Source organism: Dermacentor variabilis, chromosome 8 (genome assembly GCF_050947875.1).
Source record: "Dermacentor variabilis isolate Ectoservices chromosome 8, ASM5094787v1, whole genome shotgun sequence".
NCBI classification, from domain to species: domain Eukaryota; kingdom Metazoa; phylum Arthropoda; class Arachnida; order Ixodida; family Ixodidae; genus Dermacentor; species Dermacentor variabilis.
Window position 1 is genome coordinate 27,629,017 of NC_134575.1, and position 8,535 is coordinate 27,637,551.

Sequence of the window (8,535 nt, forward strand, 5' to 3'; positions counted from 1 at the left end):
CAACAAGTGAGCTTTATTGAGCACCTCGTCAGCATCTCCTGCCCCGCTGATCGGGATGCCTAGGAGTGTTATGATGCTCTCCTGAAGCTTCCGGGTTTTTTAGGGGAGTGGCATAACCAGGACGATCGTTCAGGCGGTGTTACAAAAAAAAATTGTGGCACTTGTTCCTCGTATCCGATAGTCACGTTTGGTCGTGATCATCATTAGCCTAATTCACATCCGTTGCAGGACAAAGGCCTCTGCCAATAATTTTCGACTGCCCTTTTCTTTGCACCAGCTGACTTAGGCAGCACGCGCCTGTAAATTTCCTAATTCCATGACTCCGCCAAAATTGTATGCTGTCCTTGACCATACGTTCCCGTCCTCTTGGCGCCCAATCTGTGGCTGTGACGGGGCTGGCCACAAGGACCTCCTTTCTGTATCCTCCGTTAATTAGAAATCACTCATCGCACTGACCCAGCCAACCTGGGTCCCTGCCCGTACGGCCGTTGCAAGACGGAGTACTCGTCATGCGACCCATCGACATCCACCTGCTTCTGCAACAAAGGTTACGAGCTGCGCATCTACAGCTCCGATTGGGTCTGCGAAAAGAAAGGTGATGTTCAAGTTTGTCAATTTGCCGGATTGATTGATGGATTGATCGATTAATCAATTGATTGATTGATTGATTGATTGATTGATTGATTGATTGATTGATTGATTGATTGATTGATTGATTGATTGACGTTAACGACCTTGCAAGACACGCGAACGTCAGCGTATTCACTAACTTGCACAGCAAGAATCTCTTCTCGACTGAAAGCGATTGTCGTTCAAAGCGAAACTCGAGATATGAGATGTGCCGTTTAGGGCAGGGATCAGGGATCAAATTGACGACCATGGCGTTTGTATTAACGCGCGCCTGCGTGATATTTCCGAAAGTGTTATCTACGAGTATTGCTTAGCTTGCTATTTGTATTTGTTGTCCCTCCGACGCTTAACTAATTGCACCACAAGTGATACCGGCGACGTGGCCAACCGAATCTTCCGTCTTGCGTTCTGCGCGCAGATACGCAAACCGTGGACCGTGTCTGCATGGACGATAGCCAGTGCTACAAGAGGGAGATCTGCGAAGACAACCTGTGCAGGTGTCCCAAAGGCACGGACCTAAAAAACCTGGAGTGCGTCGGTGAGCCTCAGATCTGCACGCGGCACTCTCTCACTCTCTCACTCAGCGCGCGAGGAGGAGGCGGCATTCTTCAAAGCGTGGCACTACTTTACGAAGTTTAAGGGGCTTTAATTGCTTATACCAACTTACGCCCTCTTCCGGAGAACTGTTGTATGCACCGTTACATAGCAGGCAACGCTACGAATACTAGAGCGACATCTCTCGCCACTCGCATTCGCGTAAAAAAAAAAAGGTACGCCACATATAAAGTAAATGTATAGGTATGCGCCATGTATCTTGGAGAGAAAGTTGAGCAAATTGGTAGGCATTCACGTTAACGAAAGAGCGAACAAATGAACTTGATGGTCGAGGCAAATCATATTATTTACAATGGTAGCGCGCAAGTTAGCCAGCCCTCGGTTACCTTGCACAAAGAATCCCCATGCCCAAACAGTTAACCTTTCGTGAGTGCCAGCATGCGTCAACGATCGATGAGTTGGCGTTTCCGTCCCTTCGCCATGCGCAGATAAGTTGTGTCTTCCTTCTTGACCGCCACTGGCGCGACCTTTCATTTGATAGTCAAAGGTAATAGTTGTCTTCGTTCGTCCTTGTGGTTGCGTTAGCACATCCACATTTCGGTAACATGCGTCACGGGGGTCACCTGATTCAATGCAACATTACATCTCGTGTAGTTATGTCTCGAGATATGACCTAATAGGTATTAAACGGTATCGTACACCTGAATACGTTCACCACCGAACGTTTACCGCCGCTTGCGATCGAAGCGTAGTAAATCACACACGGGAAGCACAAAGGTACATGCTTAAATAATATGCGATCTTATGCTTCGTTACGTCAACAAGTTTAGTCGTGATGAATGAAGTAGCGATTCCAGGCACCGCAGATCAAAAGCAAATGTACGGCAAAATGTGCGGAGTGATACTTCGATAGATGACATGCGCAGCCTTGCCATGTTGAGTGCGTAGCGAAGTATAGGAACGTGAAAAACAAACGCGAACTAGGAGAGACTCGTTGCCTGACATATTGTTTACCATGCAAGGAGCTCGGACACGAAACGTTGGGACAATCGCACAAAAGAAATAACAGGACAGTCGCGAGACCCGGATATAGTTAGGCCGATGTCAAGCGGTACATGACGCTTATTTTAGGTTATCTCCTTTCTTAAAGCGCGCGCGCGCGTGTGTGTGTGCGTGTGTGTGTGTGTGTGTGTGTGTGTGTGTGTGTGTGTGTGTGTGTGTGTGCGTGCGTGTGCGTGTGCGTGTGCGTGTGCGTGTGTGTGTGTGTGTGTGCGCGTGCGCGCGCGCGTGTGTGTGTGCGTGTGCGTGCGTGCGTGTGCCTGTGTGTTTGTGCGCGCGTGTGTGTGCGTGCGTGCGTGCGTGTTTGTGTGTGTGTCAGACAATATACACTGAACAAATATCTGTGGCAGACAGCGATACTGTCAGAACTGCTACATCGTCCAAATTGGAGCTCGTTACTCGTGCGAGAAATGGCAGCATTAATCTAATGCTGCCATTTCTGGACACAGTTAAAGAAAGTTTAGGGGCAAAAAGATATGTTTTTTGCCGCAATTGAACACTCACAATATGAATTTAATTGGTGTAAATGGAGGGAACAATACGGCAGAACTGGGGGGTCAACGGAAGAATCACATCATGGTAGAAACGTTTTAAAGTTTGTGGTCTGACTGCAGTGAACTGCAGTTCTTAACTGAACTGCTGGACAGGAACTGCTTCGCCGAAAATAGTTTTGTGATTCTGCAAGGCCACACAAGCCTGCGGTCCTTCCTAATGACCGAGAAATGTCAAATCACTGCAGGGGTTTCCTAAATGGCAGCCTTTATGTTTTTCGTGCCAATTCGAACAGGAAAATCGGAAGTTGATTAAGGGGACAAAGGTGCCTAATTGTTTCTCTGCCTTTCAGTGAGAGCGAGACATCACTGTCAAACGAAAACGTGGTTGAAACAGTTAGCATTTATTTATTTATTTATTTCATACTGCAGACCTAAAACAGGTCCAAGCAGGGTGGTTAAACACAACAATATTACAATGCATTATTCAATCAAGTAAGGTGGTAAGACACAACAGTAATACAATGAGTCAAACAATTGAAACAGGCAACAACGAGTTATTCCAGTCTGTTATAGTTCGGGGAAAAAAAGAATACTTGAATACATCCGTCCGTGCAAAATAAGGTGTTAGTGAATTCGGATGATGGTGTCGAGTAGGCCTAGACGTTGTACTGAACAGATACGATGCGGGATTAATTGATAAGTCTCCATTAATAAGCATGGTAAGAAATCGAATTCTTAAGTGTTGCCTTCTCTGCTGAAGGACTTCGATGCCATTATCATGCATTATTCGTGAGGGGGAATCATAGCGAGAGAATTTAGAATATATGAATCGTACGGCTTTTTTTGTACCCTTTCGAGACATTTAATATTTTGTTTAGTAAACGGGTCCCAAACAACACATGCATATTCAAGTTTAGGTCTAATTAATGAATAATAAGCAAGCAGTTTTACATTAGGTGGGGAATTTCTAAGTTTATGTCGCAAAAAGTATAATTTACGCAAGGCTGAAGAACAGATATTATCAATGTGTAAATTCCACGATAAGTTGTTAGTAATTGTGACGCCCAAATACTTATATTTTGTTACTTCCTGCAAGGCCAACGAACCTAACGTGTAACTAAAGGTTAGTGGAGCTTTCTGACGAGTGAAGCGAAGAAAGACCGTCTTTTCAGCATTAAGCCGCATTCCCCATGTTTTGCACCAATCAGTAATGCCAGCTAGAGAAGCATTTAAATCAGTTTGATCATTGGTTGAAGTGATTTCCCTAAAAAGCACACAGTCGTCAGCAAACAACCTAATTTGCACGCTGGGATGGATTGAAGTAGTAATATCATTTATATAGAGTAAAAAGAGCAGCGGCCCTAGGACACTTCCTTGAGGAACTCCCGAGGTGACCGGAAGACAGCCAGACTGTTGCTGATTAATTTCCACGAACTGGCGGCGATTTGTTAGGTAGTTTGTTATCCATGCGATTAATATTTCAGGGAGCTCAAAATGTCTAAGTTTTAGTATTAATTTGTCATGTGGAACTGTATCAAAGGCTTTGCTAAAATCAAGAAATACGGCGTCAATTTGACCATTATTATCGAGGCATGAGGCGAGTGAATGAATTACGGTGACAAGTTGTGTAACTGTTGAATAGCCTTTTCTAAATCCGTGTTGAAAATTAGACAGTATTGAATGTTTATCTAGCAATTCGTTAATCTGATTGCCAATAATATGTTTCACTGCTACATTGTGATTTGAAGTTGTAAGGAGTGGATTGCGAGCCCGCTTCGAGAAAGTGCTTCGAGAAAGAGACTTGTCTTCAGGAAGACATGCAAGCAAAAGCATTGACAAAGATAAGCCTTACTTCCGTGTTCAGAAATACATCTTAACTTGAAGCCCACGCTGGACTGGATCTAAACGACACCTATCGTGAACGCGCCGAAGGAAACGCAATGAGCTTTCTTTTTATTTATGGGGTTTTACGTGCCAAAACCACTTTCTCATTATGAGGCACGCCGTAGTGAAGGACTCCGGAAATTTCGACCACCTGGAGTTCTTTAACGTGCACCTAAATCTAAGTACGCGGGTGTTTTGGCATTTCGCTCCCATCGAAATGCGGCCGCCGTGGTCGGGATTCGATGCCGCGACTTCGTGCTCAGCAGCCCGACACCATAGCCGCTGAGCAACCACAGCGGGTTCGCAATGAGCTTCTTGGGCACCGTTCACGCCAGGCGTCATTCAGATCTAGTCAAGCATCGACTTCACGTTAAGATGCACTTCCGAGTACGGGGATCTAATGGCGAATCTGTGGCTAACGGGTTGATGGTCGTCTTTCTCGCCCTCTGTCGAACGATGAGAAACGAGGTTGTCTATAGTTGTTCTAACGCGCAGAGATCAAGCTGCCAAAGGTACGCACCAACCTCACCCTCTTCCTTTGGCTCTCGGTCGCGATGATGGCGCTGATCGTCATGTTCCTGTCGTTCGGCTGCTGCCTCTACCTGCTGGCACAACGGGCCGAGAACGAGCAGAACGCCATCGCGCAGATGTTCGACGTCAGCGAGGACTTCTCCATCAAGGGCACCGCGTGAGGGCTTGAGCGCCGGGCCTGTTTTTTGGGGGGACTTGGATCACGTCTTTACTTTCTTTATTTTGATATACTGACTGATCGCGTGACGAGAAAAGTACCGACGAGGACCAATCGTCGACAATCACGCTTCCTTGAGCACCGAGCCTGTTCTTTTGTGACTGGGACCACGTCTTTACTTTTTTTTGTTTTGACATACTGACTCATCACGTGACGAGAAGAGTACCGGCGAGAACCAATCGTCGACAATCACGCTTTCTTGAGCACCGGGCCTGTTCGTTTGTGACTTGGATCACGTCTTTACTTTGTTTTGTTTTTTTTTGTTTTTACATACTGACTGATCACGTCACGGGAAACGTACCGAGGAGAACCAATCTTCGACAATCAGATTTTCATGAGTTCTTTTTTTTTTTTCCTGTTCGTACGACAGTGCGTGGCCCTTGTTTTCCGCATTCGTGGCGCTTTTCCGAGCTTATTTTTTGCCTTTCTTTATTTTCCTGCGTATACATATATCGTACCATTTTATATTCGCTCCACAACCAAAAAATATAATGCTTTCAACGAGGGAAGTTCCACTGAGGACGCTTACACTTGAGCCTTCTTATTCCCCGCAAAGTTTCCGCTAATAAATCAAAGAAAGGAGTGGCGCAGCCATCTTGTTTTGATGGCGTGTTCCCATTGGAGTGCATTGAGAGACCTTCTCTTGTGCACGCTTGGCACGGAATGTACGTTTTATTTTGCGTTTTCACGGTGCACGTTAGTTTCCACTGAGCTACACCGTATAAGACGGCATGCGTTTTGTGCCTTCTTATAAAAACTTTCGCAAGATGTGCATCGTGGATGCAGCACTGGCGAAGTGTGTCACCTGCGTCATCAGCATCATTTTTTTTGTGTGTGTGTCTTTGTTTTTGTTGATCACTCTTTCTTTCTGCGGCCATCTCTCTATTGCGTCATTTTTTTATTCAAGGTTTGTATAATTGTGAAAAAAAGTGCCTAAAGAGCCTTTTATTTTTTGACCGGTTTCTGTTTATTTAACGTCACAAGGTGGATTCGCATGATTTGTACAATAAAGGCAATTTAGCGGAAGTCCCTTTTTTTTTACCTATTAGCATTCTTTGAGAACTTAACCCAGTTTGATGTATTATGTCCGCGCCTAATCTCTCTCCCGCCCAGCTTGGGTCACTGGGTGGTCAATGGCTAAATGGGTACAGCATGGGGCTGATGTGCTGAGGAAAAGGATGATGATGATGATCACGATGATGATGATCATGTTGATGATCATGATGATGGTCATAATCATGACGGTCCTCTGTCATGGCTCGCATGCACTAAGGGGGATAAAACAACCGTGGTACGAACTTGGATCACTGTATGTGACGCTGTTCAACGAACCTCTTTGACGCAAACCTGGGTAACATGGTAATTTGCCACTGGGTATGGGCCGCTCTTCAATAAAAAGTATTTTGTGCAAACTTGGGTGACTTGGTATGTGTCATTGAGAATGTGCCGCCTTTCATAATTGTTATGTGAAGTGTCAGTTGCACACCGAACACCATAACATGGATTGCTAATAGCATTAAAGTCGCCCATCGTCTCTATGGGATAGATGGCATCACCAATGTTTCTTGTACTATAGCTAAAATTTCACGTGATGCACAATTGTTAGAATCCGAAACATGCCCACCAAAATTTAGGCATGTGTTTCAGATATTCGCGTCACCAGCCACACAAAATTTCAAGGGGAGACAACATTTTTAATGCGAGTGGAATTCCTTGGGAACTTTCCCTCTTTACGGCATTTACGTTCGTGCCTGAACTCTCTCTTTCCAATTTGGATCATTGGGTAGGCCATGGTCAACTGTGCAGAGCATCGAGCTGGTGTGCCGATGAAACCGGGTTCAAGCCAATCGTCGGACAAACTCGGGTCACTGTTCCGTAACACTATAGGTATGTGACGTTCTTCGATGAACCTCTTTCACGGCAACTTGGGGTGGGGGTCACTGGGTTTTTGGCAGTGGGTGTGGGCTGCTCTTTTATGAACCGCTGTGATGCAAACTTGAACTACTGGGCACGTGGCACTGGCTACGTGTCGGTCTTCAATGGCCACGTTTAACCCCAACTCGGGCTCACTAGGTATGTGACAACGGATATGGCCGTTCTTTAATTGAACCTTGAACCTCTTCGACCTCAACTTGGCTCACTGGGGCACGCGTGTCCCGAGTACGTGTCATTAGGTGCATGCCGCTATTTTGTCACAATACACATCACCAATAACACAGCTAACACACTGCCAATCGCATTAAAGTCGCCGCACGTTTCCAGTCGTCACATGACTAGCAAATTGAAATCCCAGAATGCACAAGAAAGACACCAAATGCATTGGAATGTCACAAAAACGTTGATAACAAAATTGTGCGCCGTGGCGGCGTAGTAGCTTTGCCGTTGCACTGCTAAACCTGAGGGCGCGGGTTCGAATCCCGAATTCGGTGGCTGAATTCCGACGAGGGTGAAATGCAAGATCGCCAGTGTAGCGTGAATTGGGCGCCCGTTAAAGAACTCCAGCTGGTCAAAACTATTCCGGAGTCCCCCGCTACGGTGAGTCTCGTAAACAATTGTGGTTTCGACATGCAAAACCCCATAGTCTATTTTTTTTAATGTAAGTCCAGGAAGCCACAATAGAACGACACAAGAATACCCGCAAACATGCTTAAAGGTTTCTAAGTGATAAGATAAAGGTCGCTCAAGTGTATCAACGCTTAAGATGTTTTTTTATTTAATGACAGTTTTAAGGAGAGCTTATCTCAATTAGGTGACACTGGCTTCTGTGCCACCAAGACCGCAGAATACTCCGAAATGCGCTTAATATACTCAAATAGTATAAACGCACACAAAGTTGCACACACGAGTTAAGGACGCAAAGAGTTATGAGCATGCGCCGTGAGATTAATTAATACAAGTAATATACATTGTCTGAGAAAATGCACGTACGTTTGCAATTCAAGAAGCAGCTGTCGGTCCAACGAATGACGAGGAGTTCAGTTTCAGTGTTAAACTGTTGGACCTTTCCCTTTCTGTATCCACAAACTGAACGTCACGAAGGCACGGCGACATCGTCATCCGAGTGTATGGGCAAAAAGGATAACGTGGCGATTTAGAGGTGAATCCAAGAGAAATCCGTTAGGAAGTACGTCGCACCTATCTGAGGTGCCAAGTCCATGATATGAA